We start from the raw sequence: 16,238 nt of genomic DNA on the forward strand, positions 1-16,238 counted from the left end.
GTGTGTGTGTGTGTGTGTGTGTGTGTGTATACACATATTTTACAAATTAAATAGAGTAAACAATAAATAAAATATATAAAAATATACAGAGTGAGACATGTGCAAAACAGTGGCGTTACTGTACAGTATGGAGTGCATAATGTTGAAGTTCCAGTAGTGAAGCTGAGGTGTCTATGACGTGTTCCGCAGTCTGATGGCCTGATGGAAGAAGCTGTCTCTCAGTCTGCTGGTACGGGACCGGATGCTGCAGAACCTCCTTCCTGATGGAAGCAGTCTGAACAGTTTATGGCTGGGGTGACTGGAGTCCTTGATGATCCTCCCCGCTTTCCTCAGGCAGCGCTTCCTGTAGATGTCTTGGAGGGAGGGAAGCTCACCTCCAATTATCCGTTCAGAGCACCGCACTACTCGCTGGAGAGCTTTGCGGTTGTAGGCGGTGCTGTTGCCATACCAGGTGGTGATGCATCCAGTGAGGATGCTCTCAATGGCACAGTGATAGAAGGTCCTGAGGATGCGGGGGCTCATGCCGAATCTTTTCAGTCTCCTGAGAAAGAAGAGGCGCTGCTGCGCCTTCTTCACTGTTTTGTTTGTGTGTACTGACCACGTAAGATCCTCAGCCAGATGTACACCAAGGAACCGGAAGCTGCTCACTCTCTCCACAGCAGCGCCGTTGATGGTGATGGGGTCCACTATCAACTCCTTTGTCTTTGCGACGTTGAGGGTGAGATGGTTGTCTTGACACCAGTGGGTCAGGGCGCTGACCTCCTCCCTGTAAGCCGTCTCATCACCGTTGGTGATAAGACCCACCACTGTAGTGTCGTCCGCAAACTTCACAATGATGTTGGAGCTGTTAGTGGCTGTGCAGTCGTAGGTGTAGAGTGAGTACAGGAGAGGGCTCAGTACACACCCCTGTGGAGCACCAGTGTTCAGTGTGATGGGGGATGAGGTGATGCTGCCCAGTCTGACCACCTGGCGTCTGTCAGACAGGAAGCTAAGGATCCAGCTGCAGAGGGAGCTGCTCAGTCCTAGATCCTGCAGTTTCCTGTCCAGCTTCGAGGGAACGATGGTATTGAATGCTGAGCTGTAATCTACAAACAGCATCCTCACATACGTGTCTCTCTTCTCCAGGTGTGACAGGGCAGTGTGTAGTGTCAGGGCTATGGCATCATCAGTGGACCTGTTGTGGCGGTATGCGAACTGTAGAGGGTCCAGTGAGTCGGGTAGTGCAGAGCAGATGAAGTCCCTGACCAGCTTCTCGAAGCATTTGCTTACGATGGGGGTCAGGGCTACAGGTCGCCAGTCGTTCAATGAGGAGATGGTGGAGGATTTGGGTACAGGGACGATGGTGGCCATTTTGAAGCAGGCTGGGACTACAGACAGAGAGAGGGAAAGGTTGAAGATGTGCGTGAACACTCCAGCCAGCTGAGCCGCGCATGACCTGAGGACGCGGCCGGGAATCCCGTCCGGACCAGTAGCTTTGCGTGCGTTCACCTTCCTGAAGCACTTCCGCACATCCTCCTCAGACACAGTGTGCGCACTGACGTCATCCGCGGTGCGCACACTGTCCGGTCTCATGGTGTTCGCTGCGTCGAATCTAGCGTAGAATACGTTTAGATCCTCACACAGAGAGGCCGTGGTCTGCGGTGTGCTGGTTTTCCCTCTAAAGTCTGTGATCGTGTTTAGTCCCTGCCACATACTCCGAGGGTTGTCAAACTGTTGCTCCACCCTGTCCCTGTACTCACGTTTGGCTGCTTTGATCGTCTTCCGGAGTTGGTAATGTGCGTGTTTGTAGTCCGATGTGTTCGCGGAGGCAAAGGCGGTGCTCCGTGCCGCCAGTGCCGCGCGAACATCTCCGTTAATCCAGGGTTTTTGATTTGGGAAGGATTTAACTGTGCTGGATGGGACGACATCTTCCACGCATTTCCTGATAAATCCACAGACTGAGTCTGTGTACTCATCAATGTCTCTGGCGGCCACGTGAAACATTTCCCAGTCCGCGTGATCAAAACAGTCCCGCAGCGCAGACTCCGATTGGTCCGTCCAACAGTGCACCGCCCTCCGGGTTGGAGCTTCCTGTTTCAGCTTCTGCCTGTAGGCGGGCAGGAGCAGGATGGAGCGGTGATCTGATTGGCCGAATGGGGCGCGGGGGAGGGCTTTGTACGCATCCCGGAAAGAGGTGTAACAGTGGTCGAGTAGCCGGTTTCCACGTGTGTTGAAAAGGATGTGTTGGTGGAGTTTTGGTGAGACTTTCTTCAGGTTTCCCTTATTAAAGTCTCCGGCTGTGATAAACGCTGCCTCTGGGTGTGCGGTTTCCTCGCTGCTGATCGCGCTGTACAGTTCCCTGAGTGCTCGGTCAGTGTCGGCTTGTGGGGGAATGTAAACAGCCGTAATAATCACTGCTGTAAATTCCCTCGGTAGCCAGAATGGCCGGCACTTAATCATCAGGTACTCCAGGTCCGGTGAGCAGAAGGATTTGACCGGGTGCACGTTCGCATAATCACACCAGCTGTTGTTGATCATGAAACATACACCACCGCCTCTGCTTTTCCCAGTAAGATCCTGTGACCTGTCCGCGCGGTGCACAGAGAACCCCGGCAGTTGTATTGCGGAGTCCGGTACTTTGTCCGATAGCCAGGTTTCTGTGAGGCAGATCACGCAGCAGTCCCGCATCTCTCGCTGGAATGAGATCCGTGCCCGAAGCTCGCACAGCTTGTTCTCCAGAGACTGCATATTAGCCAGTAATAAACTGGGTAACGGTGGTCTGTAAGTGCGCCGTCTCAGTCGAACCAGAACGCCAGATCTTCTCCCTCTGCGCCGGCGTTTGCGGCCTCCAGGGCCAGAGAACAAAGGCGTCTCAGGTGAGATGAATGGGGGGTCTGCAAACGGAGCGTCCGTGTTGCAAAACTTGAACTCCGGAAAGTTATAAGAAAGACCGTCTTTTATGTCCAGTAAGGTTTGTCGGTCGTACACAAGGAGACAAGTGCTGCTCGTGAAAAAATAAAGGAAAAGTAAAATTAAACACAGAAGAAAGCCGTTGCTTGGGGGAGCTCGCGACGAGGCTGCCATACTCGGCGCCATCTTATTCCTCCATCTCAGGGTCTTGTTCACGGGTAATGGGAGAAGGGAGTAGTAGATTGACAGACAGATTGGTGCTGCAGCTGCATGGATGCGGACGATGTCATGTTGAAGAGAGAAAAAACTAAGTATTGAACACATCATCAATTTTCTAAGTAAATATATTTCTAAGGGTGTTACTGACATGAAATTCCCACCAGATGTCGGTAACAATCCATCCAATCCACACATACAAAGAAACCAAACCATAGATGTGCATAAATTAAGTTATATATAATAATAAAAAATATTGTGTATTGTCTAAAGACCTGAAATAAGGATATCACCTCAGGCTTTCAACTATGACAGAGAAGTTTTGCTGTGTTTTGTTTAAAAATTAATGAGAACTGAAACTGAAAGGAACTGTTGCATCCATAATTCAGTGACCACAAATCTTTCATAGCTGGTTGTTTTACTGTTCTGCATTTTACTGTCTTTGTTTGGCACCTAATGTTCATGTTTAGTTTAGCCTTTTGTGTAGAGACAAGTGTGAACGCTTGTCTGTCAAAAGCAAGATGACTTGTCCTATCCCGATTAATTCAGGTTACTAATTTGTCCTCACTTTAATCATATAGACAGAAAATACTGTAAAGAGTTTCTTGTTAAATGCAAATATTCTTAAATTATGTTTTTACATATGTTGCATAACTTTGTGGGAGAAGATGAAAATGAATATTTTCACATGCAAAATGTTCAGTTCATTTTTATGTCAAACATGTATAATCACCATCGTTACATAATATCATTCCACTCTTTTGTTTGAAAAGGTCTAGGCAGAAGTATATACTTGACCCTACCTCAAATTTCACATCTCACTCATTTAGTTTTCTTATAATCTTTCATAAAATAAACAAACAAATAAAACAAAAGCAAAGCAAACAAAAAAAAACATCACACTATAGTTTCTTTCATATAAATAAAAGACAGAATATATAAATGACCAGATTCCCAATATGAAACAAACAAACCAAAACATCACTATGTAAGAATTTGCTCCAGGCCCAGGAACGGCCGTAGTGCCTGTACAACAGAAGGGCTAGACTCAGACAATTTTCACTGGGAGACAAAGTGCTTGTATTACTCACTTCTTCTAGCTGAAAGCTACTCGCCAAATGTCAAGGACCCTTTGTGGTCACACGGCAAGCGGCAGGTGTTGGCTATGAAGTGGTACAGTCGGACAGTCGGACACAAACATATCACATCAACCTTAAAGCATCAAGAAAGGCTGAAACTGCTTCTCTGGAGAGCCTGGTGAAGGAAAGAGATGATTTAGGGCCAGAGTTGCCAAATTGCACAATTCCTGCCTCCCTACAGCTGGTTTCACTGTCATCCTGTAGTGGAAGGACATTTTTCATTGTCTGAAATACAGCTGGTTAGAGTTGGAAATAAAGATCCTTTTTACTGTGCTGTAGTGTATTGTCCACCTGGCCTAAATAGCTCCTTTAACCTCCTAAGACCCTCCTAAGAACTCTTCCACGGCATGCATTTTTAATTTCTCTTTGATATTTGGGCTGATTGGCACCCGATGAATATAAAAACAAAGAATTGCCAGATTTTTTTTTAACCTGATTTTTGTTTCTAAGAAAAATGAGAGCCACATGTGAGGATATTTGTTTAAAATTTCGATAGAACAGTAGCAGTATAACGTCCTCGTAAGTGGATATCAGGCCCTTGTAGAGCAAACTTGAGTATTTTGGTCTAAATAACCCAAAATGTGATGTCCACATATGTGGACGGCAAGTCCTAGGAGGTTAAAGGAGTTCAGTTTTTTTATCCTCCACCTTGAAGCTGTCCAGACTGGTTATAGTCTGGGATTTTAATATACACATGATGATGACTCTGATCTTTTTGCCCGAGGTTTCTAAATAATTTTTAATAATTCCTGTCTTTCTATTTTTAAAACTGTATGTCCTGTCAAAACCAGACTAGTTCCTGGTTCAAAGTCATCCCCCTGGATAAATGACAGCATTTGCTGTTTAAAGCGTTGTCATAGATTTGAGCGATCATGAAGGAAAACTCATCTACATGTCCATCTCCTTCATTTAAAGGACCTTTTAGTTTCTTTCGACACTTCAGTTCGAGATGCGAGGGCTGCCTATTTCTGCCTACTGGATAAATTCCAATCCGGCTTCTGTAGAGCTCACTCTACTGAAACTGCACTTCTGAGAGTCTCCAGTGACATTTTGATGAGACGTGATGCAGGAGAATGCTCTGTTTTGCTGATGCTGGACCTGACCTCTGCCTTTGACACTTACCTCCTATCAGGAACCTTGGTGTAACTTTTGACTCAGCTGTGCTGACATCCGTTGGACATCGTCATCATTGAAAGAGGAGCCACTGGCTCGTAGGTGTGCAGAGACTGCCGAGTCCTGGCCTGACAAGTTAGCTCTTCTGTGTTGTGCCATCTGCTTACCTAGAGATTCTTTGATTTCCCTTATGTATAAATCAGGGCAATCCTTCTGGCGCTTAACTGTGTACACTATATTATTGTGTTTGTGCCGAGGGACCCATTCCTTAGAGTAGACCAATTTTTGGCAGAGGGTGTTTTGGAGTTTAAAAGCCATGAAGATGCGGTGAGTAGAAAAAATGTGTCTCAACTGTTAAGATACTCCTGACACATACAGGGTCACTACAGGTTTTCACGTAGGCAGCGGGTGTCCTTCTCTCCTTGATTGGCTGGAGCTTTCTTTAGGAGCCTTCCCAGCTTTGACAAAAGTCCAGCTGGGATAACCACATTTACTCAGGGCCTTCTTGATGTTCTTCTGCCTCCCTGGCTGCTGTGTCTGTGGGGATGGTGTTTGCTCTGTGTTGTAGCATCCTGATGACTTCTAGTTTGTACTCCAGTGGATGCTGAGAGTCAAACCTTGAGTACTGATCAGTATATGTTGGTTTATGGTACTCATCAACTTAAAATGTCAACTTTAAATGTCCCCAACACTGATGGAAATTTCATAGTCAAGGCTAACCTGTCATTTTTCATATCCTCCCTGGTGAACTTGATGTGCCGGTTCAGCAAGTTGATGTGATCAGTGAACTGTGGTACATCCTGAGATTAGATTTTCACTCAGGTGAAAATCTAATCTCAGGACATTACCAAGTCATTGGTTATAAAAGTCTCATATATTTTAACCACCAACAAACACAAATGTGAGAAAACTGTGAAACATGATGAATTTAGTTAGACTGCAACCGCAACAAAAAAACTTTGTCAATGTCAACTTAGGAAAAGAATAAAAGCTAAAATACAGCGGTTTGCACTAAGTGTCTGTATTGTAAGTATTATTAAAGACACTTCAAAGGACATTTTAGAAAATATTACATAATTCGATTAAATATTTCACAGTGTTTATTTTTTTAGACCCATGGAATGATGCATAGTCTCTCAGATGGTTTAGTGTTTTCTGTCATGCAACAGTGGCTCATAATTTGTTGGGTGTAGTAAAGAGCCGTTACAGATAAAGATCTAAAATGACAGTTTTCAGCTGCTCTAAGACGTTAATGCCTCTAGGTGTCAGTGTTGCTCCACATATTCCTCTCATGCGCCGCATTCAACTTCTAAGACACGATTAAACACAGTTACTTTTCACAGTGAACATGGTCTAGTTATAACAGTATTGAAAATGTGTGAAGTTAAAATGTTATAGGTAGTTAAATGTTAATGTTGCAGTGAAATAACTAGAAAATGTCAAAATAACAGAGTGGATAAAATACTTTGCCAGAACATTAAAAGCTTAAAGGATGCCTGTGATTTAATAGCAAAGGCTGGTGTCTTTATATAGTATAATAATAAAGAAACAAAAGAAAACAATAAGTGGCCATGATATCTTGGTTAATTGGAAAACTGCACCCTCATGATTTCAATTCAATTTCAATTCAATTCATTTTATTTATACAGCACAAAATCACAACATTAGTCGCCTTTATATTGTAAGGTAGACCCTACAATGATATATACAGAGAAAAACCCACCAATCATATGACCCCCTATGAGCAGCACTTTCAAACAATGGGAAGGAAAAACTCCCTTTTAACAGGAAGAAACTACCGGCAGAACCAGGCTTGCCAACCAGGCCAAAACCAGGTTAACTGCCACGACTGGTTTTGGTGAGCTAAGGAAGACAGGATAAAAGACATGCTGTGGAAGATTTTAATTATAATCTGGCTCTCACTGATCATGCACCTGTGTCTGTAAATCTGGACAAAGTGCCTACTGTGATGCCTTTGACTAATAATATAGTTGAAGGGAAAATACACTGGGCTACCCTGACTGAGGAGGATCTTATGGTATACTTTGATCAGTCTGATGTTCTGCTGAGTAAGATTGAGCTACCAAAAGATGCATCTGCATGTTATGATGTTACCTGTACAAACGCTCAACATGTGGCTGAGTTGTGTTCTTTATATGAGAATATTGTAGAGTCCCTACTTGTGTCGAGCAGTTCATAGCCTAAGATGTATAAAGGTAAACCAGGCTGGAAGTTATATGCTGAGGAGCTTCATGCTGGGGCCTGAGGCTTGGGTGGAGTCTGGGCAGCAATTTTCTGGCCATTTTTTGACTATATGAAACACACAAATCCTAAATTTAAGTATGATTTACGTTTTATTAAAAGGAATGAAGCTACAGTAAGGGCCAATTGGGGATCAATATGGTAAATTATTTCTGGAAAGAAATCAAAAGAATGAATAGTGTTACGACATCTTTAGCAGCTAATATTGATGGTTTTAGTGGCTCTGAGGAAACGACTCGAATGTGGCAGAAACTCTTCAAATAAGCCATTCCTCTGCAGATGATCTGTTAGCTGTTTGACAACTACTCTTTCAAGGATGTTCGATATGAAAGGAAGGTTGGAGATTGGCCTATAATTAGACTGCTGGGTCTAGAGATGCTTTTTGAGTAAAGGTTTAACTACAGCCAGCTTGAAGGCCTGTGGTACATAGCTGATCATTAGAGATAGGTTGATCATATTTAAGATTGAAGCATTAATTAATGGCAGGACTTCTTTGAGCAGTTTTGTAGGAATGGGGTCTAAAAGACACGTTGATGGTTTGGAGGAAGTAATTATTGAAGTTAACTCAGAAAGATCAATTAGAGAAAAAGAGTCTAACTTAACATCAATGGTACTAAGAGTAGCTGTAGATAATATTACATCTGTGGGATGATTACTGGTAATTTTTTCTCTAATGATAAAAATTTTATTTGTGAAGAAGTTCATGAAGTCATTACTAGTTAACGTTAAAGGGATGGTTGGCTCAACAGAGCTCTGACTGTTTGTCAGCCTGGCTACAGTGCTGAAGAGAAACATCTCGAGCTAACTGTTTATAAATAAAATGTAATTAAACTTAGCTTGTAGCCTGTTAGTAACAACTAAAGTACAGTGGGGCAAAAAAGTATTTAGTCAGCCACCGATTGTGCAAGTTCCCCCACTTAAAATGATGACAGAGGTCAGTAATTTGCACCAGAGGTACACTTCAACTGTGAGAGACAGAATGTGAAAAAAAAAATCCATGAATCCACATGGTAGGATTTGTAAAGAATTTATTGGTAAATCAGGGTGGAAAATAAGTATTTGGTCACCTCAAACAAGGAAAATCTCTGGCTCTCACAGACCTGTAACGTCTTCTGTAAGAAGCTTTTCTGTCCCCCACTCGTTACCTGTATGAATGGCACCTGTTTGAACTCATCATCTGTATAAAAGACACCTGTCCACAGCCTCAAACAGTCAGACTCCAAACTCCGCCATGGCCAAGACCAAAGAGCTTTCGAAGGACACCAGGAAAAGTATTGTAGACCTGCACCAGACTGGGAAGAGTGAATCTACAATAGGCAAGCAGCTTGGTGTGAAAAAATCAACTGTGGGAGCAATCATCAGAAAATGGAAGACATATAAGACCACTGATAATCTCCCTCGATCTGGGGCTCCACGCAAGATCTCATCCCGTGGGGTCAAAATGATCATGAGAACGGTGAGCAAAGATCCCAGAACCACACGGGGGGACCTGGTGAATGACCTGCAGAGAGCTGGGACCAAAGTAACAAAGGTCACCATCAGTAACACACTACAACGGCAGGGAATCAAATCCCGCAGTGCCAGACGTGTTCCGCTGCTGAAGCCAGTGCATGTCCAGGCCCGTCTGAAGTTTGCCAGAGAGCACATGGATGATACAGCAGAGGATTGGGAGAATGTCATGTGGTCAGATGAAACCAAAGTAGAACTTTTTGGTATAAACTCAACTCGTCGTGTTTGGAGGAAGAAGAATACTGAGTTGCATCCCAAGAACACCATACCTACTGTGAAGCATGGGGGTGGAAACATCAAGATGGCGCCGAGTATGGCAGCCTCGTCGCGAGCTCCCCCAAGCAACGGCTTTCTTCTGTGTTTAATTTTACTTTTCCTTTATTTTTTCACGAGCAGCACATGTCTCCTTGTGTACGACCGACAAACCTTACTGGACATAAAAGACGGTCTTTCTTATAACTTTCCGGAGTTCAAGTTTTGCAACACGGACGCTCCATTTGCAGACCCCCCATTCATCTCACCTGAGACGCCTTTGTTCTCTGGCCCTGGAGGCCGCAAACGCCGACGCAGAGGGAGAAGATCTGGCGTTCTGGTTCGACTGAGACGGCGCACTTACAGACCACCGTTACCCAGTTTATTACTGGCTAATGTGCAGTCTCTGGAGAACAAGCTGTGCGAGCTTCGGGCACGGATCTCATTCCAGCGAGAGATGCGGGACTGCTGCGTGATCTGCCTCACAGAAACCTGGCTATCGGACAAAGTACCGGACTCCGCAATACAACTGCCGGGGTTCTCTGTGCACCGCGCGGACAGGTCACAGGATCTTACTGGGAAAAGCAGAGGCGGTGGTGTGTGTTTCATGATCAACAACAGCTGGTGTGATTATGCGAACGTGCACCCGGTCAAATCCTTCTGCTCACCGGACCTGGAGTACCTGATGATTAAGTGCCGGCCATTCTGGCTACCGAGGGAATTTACAGCAGTGATTATTACGGCTGTTTACATTCCCCCACAAGCCGACACTGACCGAGCACTCAGGGAACTGTACAGCGCGATCAGCAGCGAGGAAACCGCACACCCAGAGGCAGCGTTTATCACAGCCGGAGACTTTAATAAGGGAAACCTGAAGAAAGTCTCACCAAAACTCCATCAACACATCCTTTTCAACACACGTGGAAACCGGCTACTCGACCACTGTTACACCTCTTTCCGGGATGCGTACAAAGCCCTCCCCCGCGCCCCATTCGGCCAATCAGATCACTGCTCCATCCTGCTCCTGCCCGCCTACAGGCAGAAGCTGAAACAGGAAGCTCCAACCCGGAGGGCGGTGCACTGTTGGACGGACCAATCGGAGTCTGCGCTGCGGGACTGTTTTGATCACGCGGACTGGGAAATGTTTCACGTGGCCGCCAGAGACATTGATGAGTACACAGACTCAGTCTGTGGATTTATCAGGAAATGCGTGGAAGATGTCGTCCCATCCAGAACAGTCAAATCCTTCCCAAATCAAAAACCCTGGATTAACGGAGATGTTCGCGCGGCACTGGCGGCACGGAGCACCGCCTTTGCCTCCGCGAACACATCGGACTACAAACACGCACATTACCAACTCCGGAAGACGATCAAAGCAGCCAAACGTGAGTACAGGGACAGGGTGGAGCAACAGTTTGACAACCCTCGGAGTATGTGGCAGGGACTAAACACGATCACAGACTTTAGAGGGAAAACCAGCACACCGCAGACCACGGCCTCTCTGTGTGAGGATCTAAACGTATTCTACGCTAGATTCGACGCAGCGAACACCATGAGACCGGACAGTGTGCGCACCGCGGATGACGTCAGTGCGCACACTGTGTCTGAGGAGGATGTGCGGAAGTGCTTCAGGAAGGTGAACGCACGCAAAGCTACTGGTCCGGACGGGATTCCCGGCCGCGTCCTCAGGTCATGCGCGGCTCAGCTGGCTGGAGTGTTCACGCACATCTTCAACCTTTCCCTCTCTCTGTCTGTAGTCCCAGCCTGCTTCAAAATGGCCACCATCGTCCCTGTACCCAAATCCTCCACCATCTCCTCATTGAACGACTGGCGACCTGTAGCCCTGACCCCCATCGTAAGCAAATGCTTCGAGAAGCTGGTCAGGGACTTCATCTGCTCTGCACTACCCGACTCACTGGACCCTCTACAGTTTGCATACCGCCACAACAGGTCCACTGATGATGCCATAGCCCTGACACTACACACTGCCCTGTCACACCTGGAGAAGAGAGACACGTATGTGAGGATGCTGTTTGTAGATTACAGCTCAGCATTCAATACCATCGTTCCCTCGAAGCTGGACAGGAAACTGCAGGATCTAGGACTGAGCAGCTCCCTCTGCAGCTGGATCCTTAGCTTCCTGTCTGACAGACGCCAGGTGGTCAGACTGGGCAGCATCACCTCATCCCCCGTCACACTGAACACTGGTGCTCCACAGGGGTGTGTACTGAGCCCTCTCCTGTACTCACTCTACACCTACGACTGCACAGCCACTAACAACTCCAACATCATTGTGAAGTTTGCGGACGACACTACAGTGGTGGGTCTTATCACCACTCCCTTACAGGGAGGAGGTCAGCGCCCTGACCCACTGGTGTCAAGACAACCATCTCACCCTCAACGTCGCAAAGACAAAGGAGTTGATAGTGGACTTCCGGAGGTGCAGAGAAGTACACACCCCCATCACCATCAACGGCGCTGCTGTGGAGAGAGTGAGCAGCTTCCGGTTCCTTGGTGTACATCTGGCTGAGGATCTTATGTGGTCAGTACACACAAACAAAACAGTGAAGAAGGCGCAGCAGCGCCTCTTCTTTCTCAGGAGACTGAAAAGATTCGGCATGAGCCCCAGCATCCTCAGGACCTTCTATCGCTGTGCCATTGAGAGCATCCTCACTGGATGCATCACCACCTGGTATGGCAACAGCACCGCCTACAACTGTAAAGCTCTCCAGCGAGTAGTGCGGTGCTCTGAACGGATAATTGGAGGTGAGCTTCCCTCCCTCCAAGACATCTACAGGAAGCGGTGCCTGAGGAAAGCGGGGAGGATCATCAAGGACTCCAGTCACCCCAGCCATAAACTGTTCAGACTGCTTCCATCAGGAAGGAGGTTCTGCAGCATCCGGTCCCGTACCAGCAGACTGAGAGACAGCTTCTTCCATCAGGCCATCAGACTGCTGAACACGTCATAGACACCTCAGCTTCACTACTGGAACTTCAACATTATGCACTCCATACTGTACAGTAATGCCACTGTTTTGCACATATTCAACTCTGTATATTTTATATATTTTATTATTATTATTATTATTATTATTATTATTATTATTTTATTTTATTTTTTTACTATTTAATTTGTAAAAATGTGTATACACACACACACACACACACACACACACACACACGTAGGAAAATATTTAGTATACACATCCAGAAATGCATACACTATTATATATTGTACATATATTTATTAGTTTCAGGTTGGCCATTCTTGTATTTTGCTCGTTTGTGTTGTTGTGTTTGCACATCTCTGTTGCTTGTGGGGCTCGCACACAAGAATTTCACTCGCATGTGCTGTGCCAGTGTGCCTGCACATGTGATGTGACAATAAAAAGTGATTTGATTTGATCATGCTATGGGGCTGTTTTTCTGCCAAGGGGACAGGCCGACTGATCCGTGTTAAGGACAGAATGAATGGGGCCATGTATCGTGAGATTTTGAGCCAAAACCTCCTTCCATCAGTGAGAACTTTGAAGATGAAACGAGGCTGGGTCTTCCAACATGACAGTGATCCAAAACACACCGCCCGGGCAACAAAGGAGTGGCTCCGTAAGAAGCATTTGAAAGTCCTGGAGTGGCCTAGCCAGTCTCCAGACCTCAACCCCATAGAAAATCTGTGGCGGGAGTTGAAAGTCCGTGTTGCTCGGCGACAGCCCCAAAACATCACTGCTCTCGAGAAGATCTGCATGGAGGAATGGGCCAAAATACCAGCTACTGTGTGTGCAAACCTGGTAAAGACCTATAGTAAACGTTTGACCTCTGTTATTGCCAACAAAGGTTATGTTACAAAGTATTGAGTTGTATTTTTGTTATTGACCAAATACTTATTTTCCACCCTGATTTACGAATAAATTCTTTACAAATCCTACCATGTGGATTCATGGATTTTTTTTTCACATTCTGTCTCTCACAGTTGAAGTGTACCTCTGGTGCAAATTACTGACCTCTGTCATCATTTTAGGTGGGGGAACTTGCACAATCGGTGGCTGACTAAATACTTTTTTGCCCCACTGTATCTCCTTTCAACAAAGGGTCGACATGGGACAATTTCTAGAATATCACAAGTTAAAGGTCCTGCTATAAATTTTATCCGACTTAAGGAAATAAGTTTTAAGCTGATCAGGATCTGCAGATTTATTTGGAAGTAACCGTTTTAAAGACCTGAAGACCTCCATTACATTAGGAGGAGAAAGGTTAACAGATGTATTGTAAAGAGAGACCATTATACTTCATTAAGCTGTGTGACTCAGAAGAAACAAGATGTTCATTAAAAACAGCTAACAAACAGCTTCTTCCCTGGGATGGTGTTAACTAACACTACCCCCCCACCCCTACCCACCCACCAATTTCTAAACCTCATAACTCAGGGCAACTCACACATGGAGTCCAACTGTGCATTTTACTCCATGCACAGTTGGTACAGAGCACCTACAGGTCCGTTGTAAATGTACAGTGACAATAAAGGAGGGAAGTGTCATGGACCCTCAGTCCTCCCTGGCTGATTCCTCTGGATTTGTGTTCTGCCTTGGTCTCTGTCTCACTATCCACCTATTACAGATGATCTGCTATTCCCTGCTGGATCGTTGAACTGCACAGTAAGTTAAACCCTGGCTCTTTTTGTTCTGTGTTTGCACTGCCTTTGATGCCCCTGGAAATTTACTGGGTGTTTGTTCGACGCACACACACACACACACTTGCCTGGTGTGTGGTACGCCAAAACCTATGTCGAGAGAGAGTTTTTTTGTGGATTCCTTGGACCCCTTGGAGCACTGTTCCCCGTTTGCACTGTATTGTTGTGTACATATAGTCACTGTAAATAAGCACACTGAACTTTGACCTTGTGAGTCCTTCACCTAAGTCCAATCTGCCTACTGGCAATAACAGAACCATCCAACCCAAAAAATGGACCTTTGCAGGAGGAGGCATGAGGATCTGGAGAACTAACCTCGATCGCTGAGCAGGACACAGAAGTTCGCACCTGCCATGTTTCAGGCCCTGGTGAATGATGTCCTCCTGGACTTCATTAACCATTTTTATTTTTGACAGTCTAGACAAGATCCTGATCTTCTCACAGTCCCTTCACATGAGCATGAGTCACATGAAATGCAAGTCCTCTGGTTCTTGATTGAAAAAAGTTTGTTCAATTCAATTCAATTTTATTTATATAGCGCCAAATCACAACAACAGTCGCCTCAAGGCGCTTCATAGATACAGAGAAAAACCCAACAATCATATGACCCCCTATGAGCAGCACTTTGGCAACAGTGGGAAGGAAAAACTCCCTTTTAACAGGAAGAAACCTCCAGCAGAACCAGGCTCAGGGAGGGGCGGGGCCATCTGCTGCGACCGGTTGGGGTGAGAGAAGGAAGACAGGATAAAGACATGCTGTGGAAGAGAGACAGAGGTTAATAACAGATATGATTCAATGCAGAGAGGTCTGTTAATACATAGTGAGTGAGAAAGGTGACTGGAAAGGAAAAACGCAATGCATCATGGGAATCCCCGGCAGCCTACGTCTATTGCAGCATAACTAGGGAGGATTCAGGGTCACCTGGTCCAGCCCTAACTATATGCTTTAGCAAAAAGGAAAGTTTGAAGCCTAATCTTGAAAGTAGAGATAGTGTCTGTCTCCTGAATCCAAACTGGAAGCTGGTTCCACAGAAGAGGGGCCTGAAAACTGAAGGCTCTGCCTCCCATTCTACTTTTAAATACTCTAGGAACAACAAGTAGGCCTGCAGAGCGAGAGCCAAGTGCTCTAATAGGCTGATATGGTACTACAAGGTCATTAAGATAAGATGGGGCCTGATTATTTAAGACCTTGTATGTGAGGAGCAGGATTTTGAATTCTGGATTTAACAGGAAGCCAAAACAGGAGAAATCTGCTCTCTCTTTCTAGTCCCTGTCAGGACTCTTGCTGCAGCATTTTGGATCAGCTGAAGGCTTTTCAGGGAGTTTTTAGGACTTCCTGATAATAATGAATTACAGTCGTCCAGCCTGGAAGTAATAAATGCATGAACTAGTTTTTCAGCGTCACTCTGAGACAGGATATTTCTAACTTTAGAGATGTTGCACAAATGGAAGAATGCAGTCTTACATATTTGTTTAATATGTGCGTTGAAGGACATGTCCTGGTCAAAAATGACTCCAAGGTTCCTCACAGCGTTACTGGAGGCCAAGGTAATGCCATCCAGAGTAAGAATCTGGTTAGATACCATATTTCTAAGCTTTTCAGGGCCGAGTACAATAACCTCAGTTTGATCTGAATTAAGAAGCAGAAATGTCTGTGAAGGTTCTCAGTCATCCAGGTCATCGTAGTCAAAGGAGCTTGCAAAGAAAAGCGTCTGGACTTCTTTAAGTTACTTGAAGACGTTTCACCTCTCACCCGAGAAGCTTCTTCAGTTCTAAGGTCAAATGGTGGAGAGTCCCAGATATAAACCTAGTGGGAGTTTCCCCCCACAGAGGGACAAAAGGACCCCTGATGATCCTCTAATCGCCTGAGCCAAGGTGTGAAACTGGGCGTGGGTCCCAATCAGCCAGGGTTTCGGGTGAGCTCATTGTGAAACCTGGCCCCACCCTATCATGCGAATTCCTGAGGTCAGATGGCCCAGGATGTGAGTGGGCGTTAAGGCGTCTGGGGTCCAGTTTTGAGTTCCCTCCCCAGACGCCTTAACGCCGACTCACATCCTGGGCCATCTGACCTCGAATTAACGAATTAACCATCCTTCTCCCCTTCTGTGTCATTGGTTCGCACACCTTGAAGCCCAGCAAACCAAACCTGATCCTGGTAAATGTACTTGGGGT

Source organism: Aulonocara sp. 'chitande type north' Nkhata Bay, linkage group LG6 (genome assembly GCF_057382095.1).
Source record: "Aulonocara sp. 'chitande type north' Nkhata Bay isolate Kocher_YH1m ecotype deep benthic linkage group LG6, A_spYH_male_GT1.1, whole genome shotgun sequence".
Lineage (NCBI taxonomy): Eukaryota > Metazoa > Chordata > Actinopteri > Cichliformes > Cichlidae > Aulonocara > Aulonocara sp. 'chitande type north' Nkhata Bay.